Consider the following 25,071-nt stretch of genomic DNA (forward strand, 5'->3'; position numbering starts at 1 on the left):
TTTTTTTCTTAGATTCCATATATATGTGTTAGCATATGGTATTTGTTTTTCCCTTTCTGACATACTTCACTCTGTATGACAGACTCTAGGTCCATCCACCTGGCTGAATAATATTCCACTGTATATATGTGTCACAACTTCTTTATCCATTCATCTGTTGATGGACACTTAGGTTGCTTCCATGTCCTGGCTATGGTAAATAGAGCTGCAGTAAACATTTTGGTACATGACCCTATTTGAAGTATGGTTTTCTCAGGGTATATGCCCAGTAGTGGGATTGCTGGGTTGTATGGTAGTTCTATTTTTAGCTTTTTAAGGAAACTCCATACTGTTCTCCATAGTGGCTGTATCAATTTACATTCCCACCAACAGTGCAAGAGGGTTCCCTTTTCTCCACACCCTCTCCAGTATTTATTGTTTCTAGATTTTTTGCTGATGGCCATTCTGACCAGTGTGAGATGATATCTCATTGTAGTTTTGATTTGCATTTCTCTAATGATTAATGATGTTGAGCATTCTTTCATGTGTTTGTTGGCAGTCTGTATATCTTCTTTGGAGAAATGGCTATTTAGGTCTTCTGCCCATTTTAGGATTGGGTTGTTTGTTTTTTTGATATTGAACTGCATGAGCTGCTTGTAAATTTTGGAGATTAATCCTTTGTCAGTTGCTTCATTTGCAAATACTTTATCCCATTCTGAGGGTCTTTTGGTCTTATTTATGGTTTCCTTTGCTGTGCAAAAGCTTTGAAGTTTCATTAGGTCCCATTTGTTTATTTTTGTTTTTATTTCCATTTCTCTAGGAGGTGGGTCAAAAAGGATCTTGCTGTAATTTATGTCATAGAGTGTTCTTCCTATGTTTCCCTCTAAGAGTTTGATAGTGTCTGGCCTTACATTTAGGTCTTTATTCAATTTTGAGTTTATTTTTGTGTATGGTGTTAGGGAGTGTTCTAATTTCATACTTTTACATGTACCTGTCCAGTTTTCCCAGCACCACTTAATGAAGAGGCTGTCTTTTCTCCACTGTATATTCTTGCCTCCTTTATCAATGATAAGGTGACCATATGTGCGTGGGTTTACCTCTGGGCTTTCTATCCTGTTCCATTGATCTAAATTTCTGTTTATGAGCCAGTACCATACTGCCTTGATTACGGTAGCTTTGTAGTATAGTCTGAAGTCAGGGAGCCTGATTCCTCCAGCTCCGTTTTTCTTTCTCAAGATTGCTTTGGCTATTCAGGGTCTTTTGCATTTCCATACAAATTGTGAAATTTTCTGTTCTAGTTCTGTGAAAAATGCCAGTGGTAGTTTGATAGTGATTGCATTGAATCTGTAGATTGCTTTGGGTAGTAGAGTCATTTTCACAATGTTGATTCTTCAAATCCAAGAACATGGTATATCTCTCCATCTATTTGTATCATCTTTAATTTCTTTCATCAGTGTCTTCTAATTTTCTGCATACAGGTCTTTTGTCTCCTTGGGTAGGTTTATTCCTAGGTATTTTATTCCTTTTGTTGCAATGGTAAATGAGAGTGTTATCTTAATTTTACTTACAGATATTTTATCATTAGTGTATAGGAATGCAAGAGATTTCTGTGCATTAATTTTGTATCCTGCTACTTTACCACATTCATTGATTAGCTCTAGTAGTTTTCTGGTAGCATCTTTAGGATTCTCTATGTATAGTATCATGTCATCTGCAAACAGTGACAGCTTTACTTCTTTTCCAGTTTGGATTCCTTTTATTTCTTTTTCTTCTCTGATTGCTGTGGCTAAAACTTCCAAAACTATGTTGAATAAGAGTGGTGAGAGTGGGCAACCTTGTCTTGTTCCTGATCTTAGGGGAAATGCTTTCAGTTTTTCACCATTGAGGACAATGTTGGCTGTGTGTTTGTCATATATGGCCTTTATTATGTTGAGGAAAGTTCCCTCTATGCCTACTTTCTGCAGGGTTTTTATCATAAATGGGTGTTGAATTTTGTCAAAAGCTTTCTCTGCATCTATTGAGATGATCATATGGTTTTTCTCCTTCAATTTGTTAATATGGTGTGTCACACTGATTGATTTGCGTATATTGAAGAATCCTTGCATTCCTGGGATAAACCCCACTTGGTCATGGTGTATGATCCTTTTAATCTGCTGTTAGATTCTGTTTGCTAGTATTTTGCTGAGGATTTTTGCATCTATGTTCATCAGTGATATTGGCCTGTAGTTTTCTTTCTTTGTGACATCTTTGTCCGGTTTTGGTATCAGGGTGATGGTGGCCTCGTAGAATGAGTTTGGGAGTGTTCCTCCCTCTGCTATATTTTGGAAGAGTTTGAGAAGGATAGGTGTTAGCTCTTCTCTAAATATTTGATAGAATTCGCCTGTGAAGCCATCTGGTCCTGGGCTTTTGTTTGTTGGAAGATTTTTAATCACAGTTTCAAATTCATTGCTTGTGATTGGTCTGTTCATGTTTTCTATATCTTCCTGATTCAGTCTTGGCAGGTTGTGCATTTCTAAGAATTTGTCTATTTCTTCCAGGTTGTCCATTTTATTGGCATAGAGTTGCTTTTAATAATCTCTCATGATCCTTTGTATTTCTGCAGTGTCCATTGTTACTTCTCCTTTTTCATTTCTAATTCTATTGATTTGAGTCTTCTTTTTTTCTTGATGAGTCTGGCTAATGGTTTATCAATTTTGTTTATCTTCTCAAAGAACCAGCTTTTAATTTTATTGATCTTTGCTATCGTTTCCTTCCTTTCTTTTTCATTTATTTCTGATCTGATCTTTATGATTTCTTTCCTTCTGCTAACTTTGGGGTTTTTAAGGCTAGGTTGTTTATTTGAGATGTTTCGTGTTTCTTAAGATAGGATTGTATTGCTATAAACTTCCCTGTTAGAACTGCTTCTGCTGCATCCCATAGGTTTTGAGTCATCATGTTTTCATTGTCATTTGTTTCTAGGTATTTTTTTATTTCCTCTTTGATTTCTTCAGTGATCTCTTGGTTATTAAGTAGTGTATTGTTTAACCTCCATGTGCTTGTATTTTTTAAAGATTTTTTCCTGTAATTGATATCTAGTCTCATAGTGTTTTGGTCGGAAATGATACTTGCTACGATTTCAATTTTCTTAAATTTACCAAGGCTTGTTTTGTGACCCAAGATATGATCTATCCTGGAGAATGTTCCATGAGCACTTGAGAAGAATGTGTATTGTGTTGTTTTTGGATGGAATGTCCTATAAATATCAATTAAGTCCATCTTGTTTAATGTATGATTTAAAGCTTGTGTTTCCTTATTTATTTTCATTTTGGATGATGTGTCCATTGGTGAAAGTGGGGTGTTAAAGTCCCCTACTATGATTGTGTTACTGTCGATTTCCCCTTTTATGGCTGTTAGTATTTGCCTTATGTATTGAGGTGCTCCTATGTTGGGTGCATAAAAATTTACAATTGTTATATCTTCTTCTTGGGTCAATCCCTTGATCATTATGTAGCATCCTTCTTTGTCTCTTGTAATAGTCTTTATTTTAAAGTCTATTTTGTCTGATATGAGAATTGCTATTCCAGCTTTCTTTTGATTTCCATTTGCATAGAATATCTTTTTCCATCCCTTCACTTTCTGTCTGTATGTGTACCTAGGTCTGAAGTGGGTCTCTTGTAGACAGCATATATAAGGATCTTGTTTTTGTATCCATTCAGCCTATGTCTTTTGGTTGGAGCATTTAATCCATTTACATTTAAGGTTGTTATCGATATGTATGTTCCTATTCCCATTTTCTTAATTGTTTTGAGTTTGTTATTGCGGGTCTTTTCCTTCTCTTGGGTTTCCTGCCTAGAGAAGTTCCTTTAGCATTTGTTGTAAAGCTGCTTTGGTGGTGCTGAATTCTCTTAGCTCTTGTTTGTCTGTAAAGCTTTTAATTTCTCCATCAAATCTGAATGAGATCCTGGCTAGGTAGAGTAATCTTGGTTGTAGGTTTTTCTCCTTCATCCCTTTAAATATGTCCTGCCACTCCCTTCTGACTTGCAGAGTTTCTGAGGAAAGATCAGCTGTTAACCTCATGGGGATTCCCTTGTGTGTTATTTGTTGTTTTTCCCTTGCTGCTTTTAATATGTTTTCTTTGTATTTGATTTTTGATAGTTTGATTAATATGTGTCTTGGCATGTTCTCCTTGGATTTATCCTGTATGGGACTCTCTGTGCTTCCTGGACTTGATTAACTATTTCCTTTCCCATATTAGGGAAGTTTTCAACTATAATCTCTTCAAATATTTTCTCAGTCGCTTTCTTTTTCTCTTCTTCTTCTGGGATCCCTATAATTCGAATGTTGGTGCGTTTAATGTTGTCCCAGAGGTCTCTGAGACTGTCCTCAGTTCTTTTCATTCTTTTTTATTTTGCTCTGCAGTAGTTATTTCCACTATTTTATCTTCCAGGTCACTTATCCGTTCTTCTTCCTCAGTTTTTCTGCTATTGATCCCTTCTAGAGAATTTTTAATTTCATTTATGGTGTTGTTCATCACTGTTTGTTTGCTCTTTAGTTCTTCTAGGTCCTTGTTAAACGTTTCTTGTATTTTCTCTATTCTATTTCCAAGATTTTGGATCATCTTTACTATCATTATTCTGAATTCTTTTTCAGGTAGACTGCCTGTTTTATCTTCATTTGTTAGGCCTGGTGGGTTTTTACCTTGCTCCTTCATCTGCTGTGTGTTTTTCTGTCTTCTCATTTTGCTTAACTTACTGTGTTTGGGGTCTCCTTTTCACAGGCTGCAGGTTCATAGCTACTGTTGTTTTTGGTGTCTGCCCCCAATGGGTAATGTTGGTTCAGTGGGTTGTGTAGGCTTCCTGGTGGGGGGGGACTAGTGCCTGTGTTCTGGTGGATGAGGCTGGTTCTTGTCTTTCTGATGGGCAGGTCCACGTCTGGTGTGTGTTTTGGGGTGTCTGTGGCCTTATTATGATTTTAGGCAGCCTCTCTGCTAATGGGTGGGGTTGTGTTCCTGTCTTGCTAGTTTTTGGCATAGGATGTTCAGCACTGTAGCTTGCTGGTCGTTGAGTGAAGCTGGGTCTTGGTGTTGAGATGGAGATCTCTGGGAGATTTTTGCCGTTTGATACTATGTGGAGCTGGGAGGTCTCTTGTGGACCAGTGTCCTGAAGTTGGCTCTCCCACCTCAGAGGCACAGCCCTGACACCTGGCTGGAACACCAAGACACTGTCATCCACACGGCTCAGAATAAAAGGGAGAAAAAATAGAAAGAAAGAAAGAAAGAAAGAAAGAAAGAAAGAAAGAAAGAAAGAAAGAAAGAAGATAAAATAAAATAAAAGTTATTAAAATAAAAATAATTATGAAGAAAAAATTTTAAAAAGTAAAAAACAAAAAAACAAAAAACGGACGGACAGAACCCTAGGACAAATGGTAAAAGCGAAGCTATACAGACAAAATCACACACAGAAGCATACACATACACACTCCCAAAAAGAGAAAAAGGGGGATAAAAAATATATATCGTTGCTCCCAAAGTCCACCTCCTCAATTTGGGATGATTCGTTGTCTCTTCAGGTATTCCACAGATGCAGGGTACATCAAGTTGACTGTGGAGATTTAATCCGCTGCTCCTGAGGCTGCTGGGAGAGATTTCCCTTTCTCTCCTTTGTTCGCACAGCTCCCGGGGTTCAGCTTTGGATTTGGCCCCGCCTCTGCATGTAGGTCGCCTGAGGGCGTCTGTTCTTCACTCAGACAGGACGGGGTTAAAGGAGCCGCTGATGCGGGGGCTCTGGCGCACTCAGGCTGGGGGGAGGGAGGGGCGCGGAGTGCGGGGCGGGCCTGCGGCGTCAGACGCCGGCGTGACGTTGCAGCAGCCTGAGGCGTGCCGTGCGTTCTCTCAGGGAAGTTGTCCCTGGATCACGGGACCCTGACAGTGGCGGGCTGCACAGGCTCCCCGGAAGCGGGGTGTGAAGAGTGACCTGTGCTCACACACAGGCTTCTTGGTGGCGGCAGCAGCAGCCTTAGTGTCTCATGCCCGTCTCTGGAGTCCGCGCTTTAAGCCGCGGCTCGCGCCCGTCTCTGGAGCTCCTTTAAGCAGCGCTCTTAATCCCCTCTCCTCGTGCACCAGGAAACAAAGAGGTAAGAAAAAGTCTCTTGCCTCTTCGGCAGCTGCAGACTTTTCCTGGACTCCCTCCTGGCCAGCCGTGGTGCACTAACCCCCTTCAGGCTGTGTTCACGCCGCCAGCCCCAGTCCTCTCCCGGCGCTCCTACCGAAGCCCGAGCCTCAACTCCCAGCCCCGCCCGCCCCGGCAGATGAGCAGACAAGCCTCTCGGGCTGGTGAGTGCCGGTCAGCACCGATCCTCCGTGCGGGAATCTCTCCGCTTTGCCCTCCGCACCCCTGTTGGTGCGCTCTCCTTCGCGGCTCTGAAGCTCCCCACCTCTGCCACCCGCAGTCTCCGCCAGTGAAGGGGCTTCCTAGTGTGTGGAAACCCTTCCTCCTTCACAGCTCCCTCCCACTGGTGCAGGTCCCATCCCTAGTCTTTTGTCTCTGTTTTTTCTTTTTTCTTTTGCCCTACCCAGGTACGTGGGGAGTTTCTTGCCTTTTGAGAGGTCTGAGGTCTTCTGGCAGGCGGATTCTTAACCACTATGCCACCAGGGAAGTCCTGTGCTGTATTCTTAAACCAGAATACAGCACACCTAATCACTTTTGTTTCTGTGTTGGCCTAAAGTCCAGAGCAATGGACTAGAGATAGGGGTTCCAGTTCTTCTGCCATTAATTTATAAAGTGAAGAAAAGCAAGTCAATTAATGCCTCTGTGCCTTAATTTCCTAACCTCTAAAATGGGTATTATAATATACTTGCCTTACCTACCTCTCACGGTGGCTGTGAGGATTAAATGAAGGATTATAAGAAAGTGCTGGAAAATAAACAAAAAAATCTCTTTACCCAGACATTTGGCAATGATTCTGGGTATAGCAATCGCCAATTACAAGCCTAAATGGTTTCTTTCATAATCTTCAGTGAAGATATTCCAACTGCCAAGCCTTCAGTTTCAGTTGCTATGTTTTCTCTCCTGATACCCATGTTGTTTCAGTGTTATAATCTTTATAAATCTATTGTGAAAATCACCTCCTCAGCTGATGGCTAACCCTTGTGAAAGTTGGAGGTTTGGCTGTTGAAAACCATAGTAATAATGTTTGTTTAGTTTTTTTAGTAACTCATTTAAAGTTTTCAATCTCCTGGCAAAGAACGTGCCTGTCTTGTTTATTACTTTATCTTCATTTTCTAGCATAGGGCTGGGCATATAGTCTGTGTCTAATAATATTTATGAAATAAATGAATGATTGAAGTGTATATTATTGAGTGATTTTTCCAAAGGAATATTTTAAGCACGCTACCAGTTTCTTTGACAAATTAACAGTTAACTTAGGAAGAAAAATGTTTTGAGTAGATGTGATCAGCCATCAGATAACTATTCAAATCATTAGGTTAAGAACCAAATACATGAGCTACTAATTTGATGGATATTGTCTGAGCTCAGGCTCCATGGTGGGTAGACCAAGAAGACCTGGAGCTGAAACCCAGTGACCCCAGGTGGAGCAGTGGCTCATAGGTGGGGTTGTCTGGGGACACATGAGCTCACAAAAGTTACTATTTTTTCTCTTTTATTTTTTCCTTATTAGTAGAATAACTTTTTCACAAAGACTTAACAAATGTATTTGTACGTTAAATGGATTTTTGATGTAAGACTTCATTTATTCAACACATTTTCAAGTGCCTTTTATTTATCAGGAGTTGGGCTATACGTTCAAGTTTAAAGGTGACTAAGAAAGACCTACTTCCTGCCCTTGTGGGTCTTATGGTAAGCTGATGATGCAGACACATAAACAAGCAAGTATGACTTTGTGATGAGGACCATGGGAACACATAACAGGGTTACCTTAGAGATTAGGGTGGGAGAGAGGGTCAAAATAGGCTTTCTAGAGGAGATGCTGTCTAAGCAGAAAATGCAGAAGAAAGATTTCCAGGAAGTATGAAAAGTGAACAAACAGTAGGGCTGGTCCATGGAGTTGGGGGAGGTGAGTTGTGCAAGAAATATTCCTTAGGAGTCACCTGGGATAGGTCACGCAGGGCCTTGAAAGCAGTGTTAGAGTTTAGATTTCATCATATGACCAATCTCAAGCTCTTGTAGGAGTTTAAGCAGGAGGGTGATCAGATCAAATTGGTTCTTTAAAGATTCTCCTGGCAGGTAGTGCAGATAATGGACTGGAGGGTGAGACTAAAGAGAAAGCTGTTATAGACATCCAGGAAGGGAGGATTAAGGTTGGAGCTGGGGTACTGGCAGAGAAGCAGATGAATCTGAGAGAGCTCAAGGGATTGAATTTAAGGGTTACCACAAATCCCTGCCAGGGATATGGCTGTGGGTCTTAGTAGAATGCAAGAGGGACCATGGGACTAGGGTTTACAAGGCCATAAAAACTCACAAAGAGCAAGCTGTGTGATCTGTGAGGACAGACCCTCTGCAAGGCCACCTTCACGAGTATACAACCTGTGCAGTCACACAGAGCCTTAGAAAGGCAATGCACTTTTAATGGTTTAATGCTCTATTGTCGCCATTTTGAAATGCTTCATAGGTTTTGAACTGGGTCCCACAACTTATATAGCTGGTCTGGACATTACCATTGTGGTTACGTTATGGTGGGTGTTCATAAAAATCAGTTGAATGAAGGAAGTCTTCTATTTGTAGTAAACACCAGCAGTCAGCTTAGGAGTCACGAGGCAAGCAGGCAGTAGCAGGCCCCGTAAGGCAAACAGCTTCTTAACACCGGCCAGGTGTCCTGTGTCCTGCTGCGTGAGGGTAGAGAGGTCTGGAAAGTGTGTGCTGGCAGCTAAAGCCGAGCTGTCACGCCTCAGGGAGTTCTAAGTTGGGTCTGCCTATCCAGCCAGCCGATTCAGTTTCTTAGGTCGTCTTTTCAGTTACTTCTAGACACCAGTCTTTATTTAATACTTATTTAGATGATCCAGCAGTGATTTCTTTTTCCTGTGTTGACTTCTAGTTTTTTATATAGGTTACTGAGATCATCTCTGAATCTTTGATTTTCTTTTGTCTTCTTTCCCATGCCGAGCACCATGTCACGGCGTTCAAGTGGCATGCGGTATAATTATTTTTAGATCAAGTATAGTTACTGCTTCGATTGCTGAGAGCAAATTATATACTGTATATCCTGTAAGTCTGTTGTTAGATTTAGGTATAATAGAACTATTTTAATCTCTCTTCATGTTAACTCTTGAAGTTTTCTCTTCTGTACGTTTTCTTGCAGCCACTTCTGTCAGTCTTCACTGACATGTATCCTTCTGAAGAATCTTATTCCTTCCAGGCTCTTTCTACTTCAAACATTGCTGAGGGCCAGTCACTGGTTAAACTTGGTGTCTTAGTCCGTTTGAGCTGCTATAATAGAAATACCATTGCCTAGGTGCCTTGTAAACAATAGAAATGTATTTCTCACAGTTCTGGAGGCTGGGAAGTCCAAGATCAAAGTGCTTTCAGGTTCAGTGTCTGGTTCCTGCTTCCTGGTTCCAGTTCTCACTGAGTCTTCACGTGACAGAAGGGGACAAGCAAGCTCTCTGAAGGCCCTTTTAAAGGGTACTAATCCCATTCATGGGGGCTCAGCCCTCATGACCAAATCACCTTCAAGAAGCCCCACTCCTACCATGATCACATATTGGGGGTTAGGATTTCATCATATGAATTTGGGAGCAGACACGAACATTCAGTCCACTTGGCAATTAAGAAGCCAAATAAGGCCTTCATCTCACTTTTAGAACCTGGGAGGTGGGGACCCAAAATGGAAAAGCAAGGACTTGGGAGTCACTGAAATCTTGGTTTGAATTCTAGTTCTGCCAGCATAAGTTGTGTTAATTTGGGCAGGTTATTTAATTTATTTGACCCTCAGTCTCTTTATCTGCAAAAAAGGGATAATAATGCCTATCTTGCAGGGCAACCTAGAAGAATAATTATGTTGATGTATACAAAAATGTCCAGTATACAATAGGAACTCAACAATGACAGCTACTCTGCAAAATATATTCTGGATTTTCTTCTTAAACCTTCTATAACTCAGGGAAGACATAAAATATTCTCATTGTGTACAAGGGAAGCAAGAGAATTCTATTTATTTTTATCTACCTATTTGTCTCTCCATCCATCTATGTTTTATATATATAATTTGATTTCTAAAGCCTACCTGCAGTATTTTCTCTTCTTTCATAAAGAAGGAGGACTCTACTTCAACTTTTTAATTTGAGAATTTTTGAATCTACATAAAAGTTCTGATGTAATAAGCAGATATACTTTTTCCTGAGGTTCATCAATTTTAATATTAATCAATTGTTAATAATCACTAATAAATCTATTGTATACATGCACTTTTTTGTTGAACCATCTGAAAGTAGTTGAAGACATCATAACCCTTCACCCTTAAATACTTCAGCATGTATCTCTTAAGTATAAGAACATTTTCCTACATAACCACACTATATCACACCTAAGAAATTTAATATAAAAAAAGCCTTCCATTATCTTTGTTCATCCTCATCCCTCCAGCAAAGCAAGTCATTAAGAATTCTTGTCAGTCCTGGCGTTAGTTTCAATTCAGAGACAAATGTTCTCTGAAAGAGAGGGCAGCTTGGCTCTTGGAAGTTAGACCTCAGTCAATTGTTTAAAGTATGAACTAGCAGGGTGGAGACCCAATTCCTAACATATTTACGCTTATGTGTCTAACTCTTCTACTGAAGGCCATGCTTTATTCAGACTAGTTTTGTCCTTACTCGGTGTCTCTTTACTTATCATGCTCACCTGTATCTCCCTCTTCCATTCCTGATTCTAAGGCCTTTTTTTCTCCACCTGTGGGAATTCTACCACACCCTCAGGTTTCACCTTGTCTGTGGACTTCCCTGAAGACAACAGCTCACACCTGTCAGCCTTCTCTGAATTGTTGCAGTACCGCTCGTATGCATCAATTTATTGAGCATTGTCTTACCTTGTTGTTCTCCAATTGTTTTATATGATTTTTATGAAACAAGATTTAGGCTCCATAAGGGCAAGGTCTTTGAGAACATAATAGGTGCTTGACAAATATGTGTTAATTGATGGGTTTGTTTATAGCTGTGTATGTCTTTGAGTAACAATAGCATTGAGCTGACTCAGTGTCTTTTAACTCAATAGCATCCAGCCTTTGCCAACAAAAAATGTTTTTGCAACTAACACACTTGCCATCAGTTACAGTCACAGTTGCTTTGGACTATTGGCTTGTCTTTGTCAAAGGGTACAGATCCATCATTTGAGTCAAGATCAGTAGAGGCATCTTCATTTAGGCAGAGGTTTCAAAGCCAGCCGGATGTCAGGTACCAGGATAGTATTCAGACTGCTATGTGGCCAGAATGATTCAGATGTTTAAGTAATTGAAATAACTGCAGTGTCACATGGTTTGCTTTGTTATTTCAACTGTATTATTGTTTGACTTGTAGAAAAAGCAGTTGTGTGCTCCTCCAACTACTTTCTTTCTGGAATCCATATTGTTTAAAGTATGAATTGATATTTTAATTGATTCAATTGGGCTGTATTGGATCTGTTAACAGACATGATAAGTTTCCTAAAATTCTAGATTTTAGTTAATCATTTCTTAAAAGTTTTAATGAGGCTTGTTTCCCCTTTTATGGAAACTGGGATAATTTTAGATAATTTGTATTTTTTTCTAAAATGCTAAGTAAATTTTCAGTCTCTCCAAATAGGACAATTCGTTTAGTCATAGAATTACTCCATTTTGGCTATGTAATTTTGGTTTAAGTAAGAGCGGGAGGTTCTCTTTAACTTAGTATATTTTTAAGTGTGCTTTTGACCGGAGCTTGTTATTATTCTCCAAGTTCTGATGCTCTTTTGATCGATGTATTTCCAGATTCCACAAATAAATCAATTCTCTGGAATTGAGTCTTCTCCTCTTAGCAGTTTTCAGGGGGTGCTTGTCCTGGTCTCCCCCTCCCAGTGCTGTGACAAGTGGATGTTTTGGTCACCGGGTGACTGCCCTGAGGCTGGACCTCCTTGCTGAAGACCTTCCCCCACTCTTGTGTTCTGAATTGAGGAAGTCTGCTCTGTTCTGCACACATGCACTCAATGTTTAAACATACAAATGACGTTTTAGCTTTTTCCATACGCCCACCTAAATTCAAATTCCACTGAATTTAGTATCAATAGAAGCAAAGCAAAGCAAATACTATGGTTTAAAGCCAGTCCAATTCATTAATTTGTCTTCTGTGACAGTCACAATAATCAGTTTGACTGAAATGTTCATGTTTCAACTACTTTTGAGGACATACTTCTATAGAACTTCATTGTAATAAGTTTAGAAAGGTAAACTAAAGTGGCTCAGTCTGTTATACGATGCTTTCTCATTCCTTACCATTATTTATATTTATCTATTTTAAACTTCACTTAGATGCCATTTCAATTTGTTTTAATATTTGATAACTTATAGGACGGTGTTTTGGAATGGACACAATTGTTAGGTAAATGTCAAACTTGTTTCCTCCTGAATCTTTGTCCTATGTGACTTCATTTTTACTTTGATGCTAACGCCAGGGAGTGATAAAAATCCATTTACATACCTCTTTGGGGATGTCAGCTTTCACGCTGAAAGCTGTTCCTGTAACACTTAAATACATAAATTGTGGTGAACAGTTTATATGATGTGAGCAGCTAGCTTTTAAAAATTCCTCAAGGGCTTACCTGGTGGCACAGTGGTTGAGAGTCCGCCTGCCGATGCAGGGAACACGGGTTCGTGCCCCGGTCCGGGAGGATCCCACATGCCGCGGAGCGGCTGGGCCCGTGAGCCATGGCCGCTGAGCCTGCGCATCCGGGGCCTGTGCTCCGCAACGGGAGAGGCCACAGCAGTGAGAGGCCCGCGTACCAAAAAAAAAAAAAAAAAAAAAAAATTCCTCAAAATGTTTTGGTATTGAATTTAGATTCAAATAAGACATATTGGGTAGAAAGAAAATGGAAATAAATAAGGTTTAAAATAATCAAGATTTACTGAACAGCTGTACTTTAATACAAGGTAAAATAAAAAAGAATGTTAATATTTTATTTTTTTGAAGATTATTTAAAAATTGTCCATTTCTTATTTCCCTTACCCTCCTTTACACTTTCTGGCCTTTTCCAAGTCACTTTCATTGGAAAAGCCATTTATTTCTTAGAACAATCTACTATGTATGAGTATATAGCTAAGGATTGAAACATGGATATTCTTACAGTACCAAAATTATTTTTTTCTCTCTCTCTCTCTTGCTTTCCTGTCTCAAATGCCTGGAAAAATAGTCTATTCCTTGAACTAGGTCCTGAAGAGTGTTTTTTTTTTTTTTGGTTTTGTTTTTTAATCAGAAGCATTTCCCATAGCATGATTTTTTTATACTTATCTTAAATTCTTTTACTCTAGTTTCAGAGAAAATAAATTGAAGGGGGCTAAAATCTCTCATGGTCTCTTATCAAGTGAAAACCTTCTAAATTCTAATTTCAGTTTTCAGAATACATTCTCTTTTTTCTAAGTAGCCTGTGGGTTGATGTTCCTTCCATAATTTTCACTCTTATTTCACTAATTTTGGATTTTTCTCACTCAGCGCCCCACCCCCCCGGGATGACAGACGTGTCCATATTGTCATCTCCTCATCATCATCTAAATCACTTCTTACCAAGACCTACAGACTAGACAGGGTTTTAGGCCCTCCCTGTGCAGCATGTGCTATACTTATAGCAACCTACAAGGTTTTGTAGATGAGGAAACTGAAGCTAAGATTGTGTGGCAGGCAGAATAGTGGCCCCAAAGTTGCCCACACTCTAATATCCAGAACCGTGAATATGTTACCTTACATGGTAAAAGGGACTTTGCAGATGTGATTAAGGTTCAGAATTTGAGATGGGGAGGTTATCTGGGTGAGTCCAATCTAATTACATGAATCTTTAAATACAGAGAACGTTTCTTGGCGGGATTAGAGAGAACTGTGATGGAGGAGGAAGGTTGCTGGGTTTGAAGATGAAGGAATGGGCCATGAGGAAAAAATACAGGCAGCCTCTAGAAGCTGGGAAAGGCAGGGAAACTGATTCTCCCTAGAGCTTCCAGAAGGAACACAGACCTTCCAACATCTTAGTTTTATTCCAGTGAGACCCATGTCAGACTTCTGCCTTCCAGAATTAGAAGATGATACATTTGTATTGTTTAAGCCACTAAATTTGTGCTAACTTGTTATGGCAGCAATAGAAAACAAATCGATAGTTTAAGTCACTTGTTTATGGTCACTTGTGTATGGGGGAATCACATGTTTATGGGGGGGTATACTATTTTATTAACATTTAAATTTCACCATTAAACATTGAGCTCAAGTATATGCTGGCCATATGTTCAGAATTTTAAAATAAAGATAAATGGACAGACAGCTTTAAGGATGCAATGTATTTAATATTACACAGTATATTCAGCAGTTAGAGAAAATCTAGGGGGTAGTACCTTTATATACTTTGTAGCACAAGTATAGGGACAAGACCTGCAAATGGAGGAAAAACGTGCCATTCAGGACTAAACAGAGGTCCTTGGTTGCAGACAGGATCTCCCCTTGACTTCCAACTTGAGACAAACCGAGGAGTCTGTCAGTATACAAAACCCACTGAATTCAGGACAAACAGTAACAGGATAGATTGATAAGAGCCAATTCAAGTTGTAGGGGCCAGTCTGAAGGGAGCAGGCTGGAAATGTTGCAGCTCAAGTCCAGGATCTGTAGAATAGAGCAGCAGTCTAGAGATAGAATGGTTACTGCATTCTTCTAAACAAGTTCCTAAGATGCTTTTTCCCAAACAGGGTGGTCACACAACTTTTTAATAGTTGGAGCCAAAACGTCATTGCTCGTTGATCTATCTGGCCTTCCTCCATGCCATGCTGCTCTTGGTAGCCAGAGCAGAGAACAGCTAGTTCTCTCAGCACATTGACTCTAAGCAAATCTTCTTCCATCATTCTTCTTTCCAGCCTCTGGGCTGCTAATTCATCTGTGCTCTTCAATATCTAGCACAGTGTACAATTCTTAATAGAAACCAGGTTATGAATGACAGTAGGAAAATTTACGTAATCGATGTGAATAACCTATAGCACTCTATTAGCAATGAGTTTGAGAAGCAAGAGATGCAAATTGAAAAACATTAGAAGAACCTTTATCTCTTTTGTGGTATTTGCTAACAAGAAAAAGACCTTTGGTTCAACATTGTTACAAGAAAAGGTACATTCCATTCTGTTAGAATACATTCCAGCCTAAAATTACAAGTTAATTTAGTATCCAGTTTGTGTCACAGGCTGTAGCTAAATTTCATACCCACACACCATTTCGCCACTCTCCTTATTTCACTGTCTCTCTATTGTTCTATATAGAGAGGAAAAACAAAGAAAGTGTTTGTAAATACTGACTAAACAAAGGACACTTTAGAAAGGATTCTAAGAATTCCTTGTACTTGTATTACCATTACACTAAAGTTACCTTCTAAAGAGGCAAAGATCGAAGCTGAAAACATTCCAGCAGCATGCACACCTTGAGAAACTGCAGTGCTGCAAGTTACAATTCAGGACAGAAAATAGCAGTGGAGTAGTAGGATGAAGAAAGGGATTAGATGACTGAAATGATTTTAAAATACTACTGAACATCTTGTTTTGTACAAACATTTACAGAATAGTCTCTTCCTTTCCACTGTGGCAATGCTTGAAAATTATGTCTGAAAGCTGAATAATAAGCTTTGAGGTAAAGGATTAACACACTCGTAAATATCAAACAGCTTTTCTTCTCTAAGCATAAAGATTGCTAAATACTGGAATGGAATACTAAAGGAAATCATGAACTACCTATTTATTTAAGAGTTCTTTTAAACAGTATGTGTTCTTTATCCATCAGTGATTATTAAAATAAGGCCAGTTCTCAATCTGGGAGAGTGGCTTTACCGAATCCTCAAGGTTTAATTTTTTGTTGAATTATTCCATGACCACTTGTGGTAGGTACTGCCATCTTCCTGCGGCCTGACCTTGAGAACTGAGGAGGTTCCTTTAGATACAAAGGCATCCTCCTATCAGCATAAAGCTTTAAGGATAGCAAAGTTCTAAAAAGAGTCAACTATCTTATTTTTTAAAAAAATTTATGTTCGCGAGAGTTCGTCAAAAAAGACCTGTCATCTAGGCCCTTCAGGTGCTAGCTGCTCGCTTTTTCTAATTTACAAAATTGACATGTGAACTATGATACCAAAAAAGAGATTAGCCATGGTGTTCCAAGTGAGAATGGGGTCACAGTAGTGATGGTGACCATCTCTTCTTGGTTTTGACAACTTTTGTGCACTCTATGGTAGAAGTTTCTACTTGAGATTGACCTGGGGATTCTTTAAGATGGAGAGTCTTGGGCTCTTTGGAATTTAACATTTTACAGCTGGAGCGAAGAGAAAATAAAGCAACATAGAAGTAAATATCTGGTCTAGTCCAAAGGTGCCGTTTTTCCCAGATGACTCAATAAATTTACTTACCGTAAAGAAATGCCTACTGCCATTATATATTTTAACTTGAGGATAATTATTTGTTATTTATTTTAAAATCAGTTTCTACATATCTTCTTTCCTATGTAAGGTTGACATTTGTGTGTCTTTGCTTTCTTTCAATCTATAATAAGCTTCAATAAATACAGTACAGTGTATATTCAGAGATAAATGTATTCTATTTCTAGGCATTTGAATGGCAGCAACTTCCTCTTTTAAAACAAAGGAGTTGACTTTTTTCAAATGCCCCATCATGCCAGTGCTACTGAAACTCCCACTGCCCTGACTTTTTTGCTCCCTAGGTTGGGTGAGCGAATCCAGTGAAGCATCTATGCAGACTGGGGCTGGCCAACGTGTCTCTGCTACTGCTCCCTTCTTATCTATTCCTTCTTCTGTTAGCCACATCCAGATTATCTTGGGGGGAGTCACCATTGTCCAGAGCATGCTGTTCAGATAGAGGCGATCTCATTCCCTGGTGTCAGGGCTGGGTCTGTGTCTCAGATCTGTCCATCCTGTGTGGTTCATTTGCTTGGCTGTACCGAATCCTCTACTGATATTATTGGGGAAGAGACATCCTTTCTGCTGGTTGCTAAGCTAGTATAGTAGGTTATAAGCCTAAAACTGTTGTGGACAATCTTATTACCACAAAGGTGAACCTGCTATAAAATAAAGCCCTGAGTCAATTGGAGCTGAGGATGGAGACACATTCTTAGTGAAACTGTCAGAGAATGTAGGTCCAGCCATGACTTTTCCCTGGACTTCTGAATTATGTGAACCAAAAAATTGTGTTTTTTCTCTCATATCTCTTTGAGTTGCATTTCCCTCACTTTGCAACTGAGTCAAGTCCTATTTGATGATGAGAAGGGTAATGAATCACTTTCTAGTTGTGTCCCAAGGATCCCATAGTGAATCAGGAATCAAATGCCTTCCTTATTCATTTCAGGAAGTAGACTCTGGTGTGATGTCTGCAATATCATATTTTTCTTGTGCCCACAACAGATGTTACAAATCAGTCAATATGGTAAACTCTGAAAGCTGTATGAGTCTGCATTATTATACTCCAAGAAGGTAGAACAGCGTATAAAATGACCCCATCATGGTTCTAGTATCTTCTTGGTCAGGAAAAAAGAGATACAATGTGGGCATCAACAGGTCCTTCCAAGGACCACCAGGGTGCCACTTGCTTTCACTGAATGGTCAGCACCATGTGGTCTCAGGGACCATGGAAGACCCTAAAGCCGTCTTCTCCCACATCCTTTTCTACTTCTGTTTGGTGCTCTCTGACTCCTGAAATCTTCCTTCAGGGCTTCAATCTTTGTCTTTACATCTCAATGGCTGTTTATAATAGATGCATAAAGCATTTATGAGAAACTTACTATAGTGGCTTCCTTTGGGGAAGAGGTCTGGAGAAAATGGAACAGCTGGCTCTTATTTTTTATTTTATCATTTCTGCATGGTTGGACTTTTTAACTATGCTTAAAATTGAAGCATAATGGTTTGACTTTTCTAGCTTTGTACTCAAGTTGTTTTTATTTTTTTTAAAGAGGCAAGTGGATAATCTGTTTATTTGTTAATCTTTGCATTAAAAAGCATAATAAATGTCGTAGTATCTATATGCATACCATGTGCTCATTCGTTCAACAACTATTTGAGCCTCTTGATTGTACTGAGCTCTGTTCCAGGTCATAGGTATGAGTCCAGCAGATAGTCTCTCCCTTCACGAGGCTTCCATTTCAGTGTCCAGAGCTGTTCTAAGAATGTCACCTGGACTTTCTCATCTTATTTTTACTGCGGTGCTGGGATGATGGTTTTATTTTACAGAGGAGGGGGATATAAATGTAGAGGTGCTAATTCCTCTGCCCCAGGTCACATAGTAGTAAGTGGAGGAGGTGGAATTTGAGGAAGGCCGTCTGACTGCAGCATCTGCAGATGACATCGGGATGTACAAATGCCTCTTTGGGAGAGAGTGTCCGATTAATACCTGTTAAGGCATAAATGTCTTTGGGAAAAGCATACTTAAAGTTGTGATTCAGTCATTTAAGTTTGGTCGAAAGATGTGAGAACAGATTTTTTCTAGAGCACAGAATGGAAAGAGCAAGAGGACTGGAACTAGGGTAGTGGTGACTGGAGGATGAGGAAAAACAAGGGGCAAGGGAAGGGGAGGAGGAAAGGAAATGAGGGAGGAGCGGGCCAACTCCCTGCAGGGAATGGAGACATTCCCTTAGTGGCCTAACACATTTCTCAGGTCTGGTACCTTGGCTGTTGGCGCTTAACACATTATATCACTTAATCCCCACCACAGCTCTGTCTGGCTCCAAAGCTCATGTCCTGGCAGCTCACTTCCAGCCCCAGCACAGTGTTGTCTGGACTTATTTCTGGGGTGAACCAACCTAGTAGGCCCCAAAGTGAGGATCTGAAGATTCAGATGTATGGCATTCAGAGAGTGGCACAGCTGAGCTGGCCCTCTCTGGGAAGAGCATTCAACAAAAAGGATATTTCCTACTGAAGTATTATTTGGTGATGATATTTCTGGGTATAAAGTTGTGATGAGCCCCAAGACTGGATTCAGTCTTTTCTCAATGATTATAGCAAAGAATTTGCTCTACTGCCTGGGAAAGTAGCTCCTAACCAGAGCCTGATGGGGGACAGAGGAGGACACACACGGACCAGGCTTCCTGGACATGCTCAGGGCACAGTTTGTTTGTTCCTGGCTTAATGGTGGGTGTGAGTGTATTTGTGTGGGCATGAGTATAAGTGAGAGAAAATGACCGTATAGGGTGTGTGTGTGACCAGTGTGAAGTTTCAGGGAAATTGTTCTCCAGGGAGGTATTAGTTCCCTCCCGGGCTGAGAGCTCTGTGGCCCGGCTATCTTTTAGACAGAGCACCAGGGGCCAAACAACCTTTATTTAAGCACTTGTTTTCTCCTAACCCCAGGTTTGCTGTAGAAAAGTTCTTCTCCCACAATTATTATTTTAGTTACCAAGAGAAAATTTCAGACACATCTAGACCATCCTAAAAAACCAACCCTCCTTTACGGTTATTACATTCAGATATAAGACTACATGTAACCTCATTGATTCATTCTATCAGAAAGGAGTCTACTGCCCAAAGCTATTATTTTCAGGTGAGTTCCTTTAGAATTGGGTTTTTATGTATTCCAGCAGAAAATACATAATCTTTTGTCTGAAGTACAAATTATAGTCTGTATATATAACAAATCAACCCCCCAAAACGTACAGGTTTAAAATAAGAAACATTTATTATCTCAAAATTTCTGTGAATTGGGAATCCAGGAGCGGCTCAGCTGGGTGATTCTGGCTCAGGGGCTCTGCAAGGCTGCAGTTGAAGGATTGGCCAGGGCTGCCGTCCTTTCAAGGCTCATCTGGGGAAGAAGCTCCTTCTGAGCTCATTCTTGTGGCTGTTGAGGGACCTCAGAAGATCTGTTTCCAAACTCACTCAAGTGGGCCTCTCAACAGGGCTGCTGGCTTCCCTGAGAGCAAGTGATCCTACAGAGGGGAAGAGAGAGCCCCCAAGACAGAAGTGACTTTTTTTTTTAACTTTTTATTTTATATTGGAGTATAGTTGATTAACAATGTTGTGTTACTTTCAGATGTACAGCAAAGTGATTCAGTTATACATATACATGAATCTATTCTTTTTCAAATTCTTTTCCCATTTAGATTATTGAGCAGAGTTCCCTGTGCTATACAGTAGGTCCTTGTTGGTTATTCATTTTAAATATAGCAGTGTGTACATGTTCATCCCACACTCCCTAACTATCCCTCCCTCCCCACCCTTCCCCCTGGTGACCATAAGTTCGTTCTCTAAGTAGGATCTTGGAAGTGACATCCTATTACTTCTGTCACATTCCATTTGCTAGAAGCAAGTCGCTAGGTCCCCAGCACTCAGGGGAGTGATTGCATAAGGGTTGACTAGCAGGAAGGACTGTTGGGGGCCATCTCGGAGGCCACTTACCGCAGGGCTGTCACAGAAATCTTCCATCTATGAATAGTTTCGGTCACCAAATACAAACAAGCATTTAATTGAGCTTCACACAAGTAAATAGTCTGTGAGATCAAAGAATGCTGCTAGTTATTCTAAAGCAGAGCTAACTTATATTTGTACTGAGAAGAAAAAAGTAAACAATGGGAGGTAGATCTGAGTGACCTGACTTCTGAGAAACTTGCTTCTGAGAACACTGAAGACAGCTGAGCCAGTTCAATTAAATCAGCATTTATTAAGACCTCTGTATAGTGTAGGCTCTGCTCTGTGTGAAGGACTTCATACCTCCCTTCATACAAAACGTGCATTGCCTATTTAGGGAGGCAAGACAGAGAGAAAATGGAGCGACAGTAGAAGAGTTTACATTAACACGAAGCATGTAGGATGGTGTGGAGAGACTGCTCTGGAACAGGGGGCAGCAAACGTTTTCTGTAAAAGCAAAAGCCACATAGGGTATACTTCAGGCTGTGTGGGCCATATATGGTGTCTATTGCATCTTTTTCCTTTTTTTGTACACTCTTTAAAAATCGTAAAAGCCATTCTTAGCTTGCTGGCCAATCAAAAGCAGGCCGTAGCTCAGCTGTGGCTTATGGGCTGTAGTGCACCAACCTCTGCCCTAGACGCTTTCTCTAACTGTTTGTGAAGAGGCAGTTTCTGCCTCCCAGTTTACTGCCAACAGATACTTTTGTAAAAGCCAATAAAAATCACTTACTAGAAAAAAGGCACTGTGATGGTTAATTTTACATATCAACTGAGAGGGTGTTTTTGGACAAGGTTAACATTTAATTAGGTGAACTTTCAGTAAAACAGATTGCTCCCCGCAGTGTAGGTGGGCCTCATCCAATCAGTTGAAGGGCCAGGAAGAAAAGACTGGCCTCCCCAAGCAAGAGGGAGCTCTCGAGCAGCTGCCTTCAGACTAGAACTCCACCATCAGCTCTCCTGTGTCTTGAGCCTCCTGGGCCACACTGCAGGTTTGGACTTGCCAGCCTCCATATTTGTGTGAGCCAATTCCATATAGCAAATCTCTTTCTATATGTAGACATATGTCCCATTGGTTCTGTTTCTCTGGAGAACCCCAACTCATACAGGCATACAAAATTCAAGTCCCTATTTTTAATTTTTTTTTAATTTTTAAAAATTTTATTTATTTATTTTAATAAATTTATTTACTTTATTTACTTTTGGTTGCATTGAGTCATTGTTGCTGCACACAGGCTTTCTCTAGTTGCGGTGAGCGGGGGCTAGTGCAGGCTCAGTAGTTGTGGTACATGGGCTTAGTTGCTCCGCGGCATGTGGGGTCTTCCAGGACCAGGGCTCGAACCCATGTCCCCTGCATTGGCAGGCGGATTCTTAACCACTGCGCCACCAGGGAAGCCCCCTTATTTTTTATTATTAGATTTAAAGGCATGCATTTTCTTGGTGAAATTGTTACAAATGTTTTTAAACGCTTACTCTTCATTTCTGTACTTATCTCACTGTGGATCAGCGCAGGTAATGGCCTGGTACTCTTCTGCAGACCATTCTCTAGGGAAACTGCTCTAGGAGATCAGGTAGGTAGAGCAATCCCCATGTGTTGTTCTGCCAAAAAAGCTCAGATTGAGCCGTGCTCTGTAGGTCCTGCAGGAAAGTGAGCAGGCACTGGGAGTGCGGTACCATTGTCGCTACAGGTTCAGGCCCAGGGATGGTATGTGTGCATGCACATGTGTGGGATTTGGGAGTAACTGAAATAAGGTGAGTCACGTAAAGCAGTGAGCTTTCTCTGAGTGGAAAGAGAGAAGTTTGAGCTTAGCCCTGTAGGCAGTGAGGGATCACTAGGTTTTTGAGTAAGGTTGTTACTGACTTGATGAAAAATTGTTGTTTTAGGAATGTTAATCTGGGGCAATGGAATGGGATGGTTGCTGTGTCGTTGGAGTGTTCTTGGGCAGTGGGTAGGTGGGTAGTGAGAGACGGCATTGCACATACAGAGGGAGGCCATATTATGAAGTCATGGACATTAAAAAGTAGGGGTTATCTCGACCCATTAAGATCAATGAAGAGGACTTTGCATTAATCCAGGCCTAATGAACTGATGAGGGCCTGGATTGGGCTGGCAACTAGGGCTCTATGCATGTTGCTTAGCTCAGGATTGGCTTAATAAATGACTAGATGGCTCTGAATAGTGATAAATGAACACTTCTTCAGACCTGGGAGATAGCTGAGTATCTGGTCTCAAATGGGATTGCGTATGAGTAATAATGCACACCTATATACATATACTATATACATAGTAGTGTATGGGGGCTGATAATCTTCTCTTTTAGTATTGGGAAGGGCCCTCTGGACCATCCTCTTCTGGGGCTTAGATCTATCATGCAGATGCCATTTGATAACTAGACTTTGTCCCTTTGATTAACAGACCGTCTCCTAAATTAGTTAGAATGTATAGGCCTTAAAGTATGAGCAAGGTAATGTAATTTAGTTATGATCCAGAAATTTGGATTTATGTGCAAATGTTTGAAATGTAAGATTATGATTGACTTGTAGCAGTATAATTTACAAAACTTGTTCTGTTACTTATACTTGGGAAACCAGCCCCTTACTCTTCATAGGAACCATTGAAAAAAGTTCTCCAGACCTCTCTTGTCCAGGTGGCTGGGAGTGACCTGACATACACTGCAGCCTATGTGGTACTCCTTACACTAGAGCTCCTGGCAGAATTTCTCAGACAAGGCTGACACGGTGCCTCTAACCTGGAGTGCTGGGAACTGTTATTCTCTGCTCTCTCCTGGGAAGGGAACAGTCCATCCTCTTTCTCCTAAGTCTAAGGGTAGCTAGGCTGATTAAAGCCAGCTTTATCTGTGCACACCTAGTGAGTTTATATTCTTAGCAAAATAGCCAATATGTTGAGAACAGTGGTCCTCAAAGCATGGTCTCCAGACCAGCAGCAGCAGCAGGATCATCTGGGAACTTGTTAGAAATGCAAATTTCTGGACCCCAAACCAGACCAACTGAATCAGAAGCTCTGGGGGTTGGGCCCAGCAATCTGGTTTTGGTTTTTTTTTTTGCGGTACGCGGGCCTCTCACTGTTGTGGCCTCTCCCGTTGCGGAGCAGCGCAGGCTCAGCGGCCATGGCTCACGGGCCCAGCCGCTCCGCGGCATGTGGGATCTTCCCGGACCAGGGCACGAACCCGTGTCCCCTGCATCGGCAGGTGGACTCCCAACCACTACACCACCGGGGAAGCCCAGCAATCTGGTTTTAACAAGCTTTCCTGGTGATTTTCATGCATGCTAAAGTTTGAGAGGGAAAACCTTATTCTGAGTTCCATGTTTGAACCAGGGATTTAGTCTTAAACCAGATCAATGGATCTCTGCATCCGTTGTGTCAAGAAACGTAACAATACAATCATCACCAGGGAGTCAGTTACAAGCAACGTCAACAAGACTGTGAATGGATAATTGGGTATAATAAAGAAAGAATCAGCTCCCTGGGAATGCCTGCTCACATCCGTTTGGGGATATTTCCAACACAGAACTTGCATGCCATACGGGAATATTCTGCACGTTGAAAAAAGGATGCGCGTTTGATAAGCAATAATGCGTTTACTTATCAACAAACACAGTCTGTGGCTCCCAAAGGTCCAGGCAGCCAGCTGAAGCTGGTCAGGCCAGCCTGGCTACGGAAACCAAGCAGTGTCCCCTGTATGGCAGGAAGCCTCAGGACTCCTGTTTGTTTTGGTTTGCAGGTGCCACTCCCCCTTCCCCCTTCCTGTGTCATAGTTGCTTTGAGAACAAGCTCTTTAAAATGAGATAGTAGCCAATTCCAAATGCAGAGAGAAAAAGAAAATCTTATCTGTTTCTCCAAAAAAAATGTAATTGAGGCAGATTTTTCCTAGGATCTAAGTTATTCTTTGGCTGCAGATGTACCTTTGGAAGGGGTACAGCAGGGTCTCCCCACACAAGAAGTAAACCAGCTGGGTGTACTTCATACAACAGATGGATTTTGACCGAATTTGAAAATCATAATTTTGTAAATCAAATTACATTTTAGGGGCTTCCCTGGTGGCGCAGTTGTTGAGAATCTGCCTGCCAATGCAGGGGACACGGGTTCAAGCCCTGGTCTGGAAAGATCCCACATGCCACGGAGCAACTAGGCCCGTGAGCCACAACTACTGAGCCTGCGCGTCTGGAGCCTGTGCCCCACAACAAGAGAGGCCGCGATAGTGAGAGGCCCGCGCACCGCTATGAAGAGTGGCCTCCGATCGCCGCAACTGGAGAAAAGCCCTCGCACAGAAACGAAGACCCAAACACAGCCAAAAATAAATAGATAAACAAATGTGGGGTTTAAAAAAAAAAAAAAGAAATTACATTTTAAATTCAGCAGAGAAATTGCCATTTAAAAGGAATTTCCCAGCAGATCTTTTGCCAAGAGTATAATTATTTCATTATTTATTTCTTACTACAAAAATTTCCATATGCAATAAAACCTCAGTGAAGCGGAATTTTCAAGGAATTGGGGGATTCTTGTTATTTACTTCTT

This window comes from Pseudorca crassidens, chromosome 13 (genome assembly GCF_039906515.1).
Source record: "Pseudorca crassidens isolate mPseCra1 chromosome 13, mPseCra1.hap1, whole genome shotgun sequence".
Taxonomy (NCBI): Eukaryota; Metazoa; Chordata; class Mammalia; order Artiodactyla; family Delphinidae; genus Pseudorca; species Pseudorca crassidens.